Below are 282 nucleotides of genomic sequence, written 5' to 3'. Positions count from 1 at the left end.
TGAGCTTTTGTTTGTGTGCTTTTTATTGTTCTATAATTCAATTCAGTTATTTTGAAAAGTTAAGGAGCGGGTGGATTGTAATAAAAAAAATCTGGCCCAATTCTATGCCTCTAATTTTAAATTGTTGTTTTAAAACACACTATCTCTCGACAACACTAGCCTTCAAGAGACTGGAGAGAAGACTATTTTCCAAAATTTGCAATAGTACCTCTGAATGTGAGTCCCACTTCAGATCTGGTCCCAGATTAAAATGAAGTTAATGCAAGAAACACGCGGGGATAA

This window comes from Hippichthys cyanospilos, chromosome 11 (genome assembly GCF_059441005.1).
Source record: "Hippichthys cyanospilos isolate Australia breed blue-spotted pipefish chromosome 11, RoL_Hcya_1.0, whole genome shotgun sequence".
NCBI classification, from domain to species: domain Eukaryota; kingdom Metazoa; phylum Chordata; class Actinopteri; order Syngnathiformes; family Syngnathidae; genus Hippichthys; species Hippichthys cyanospilos.
Note: the sequence above shows the minus strand (reverse complement) of the source record.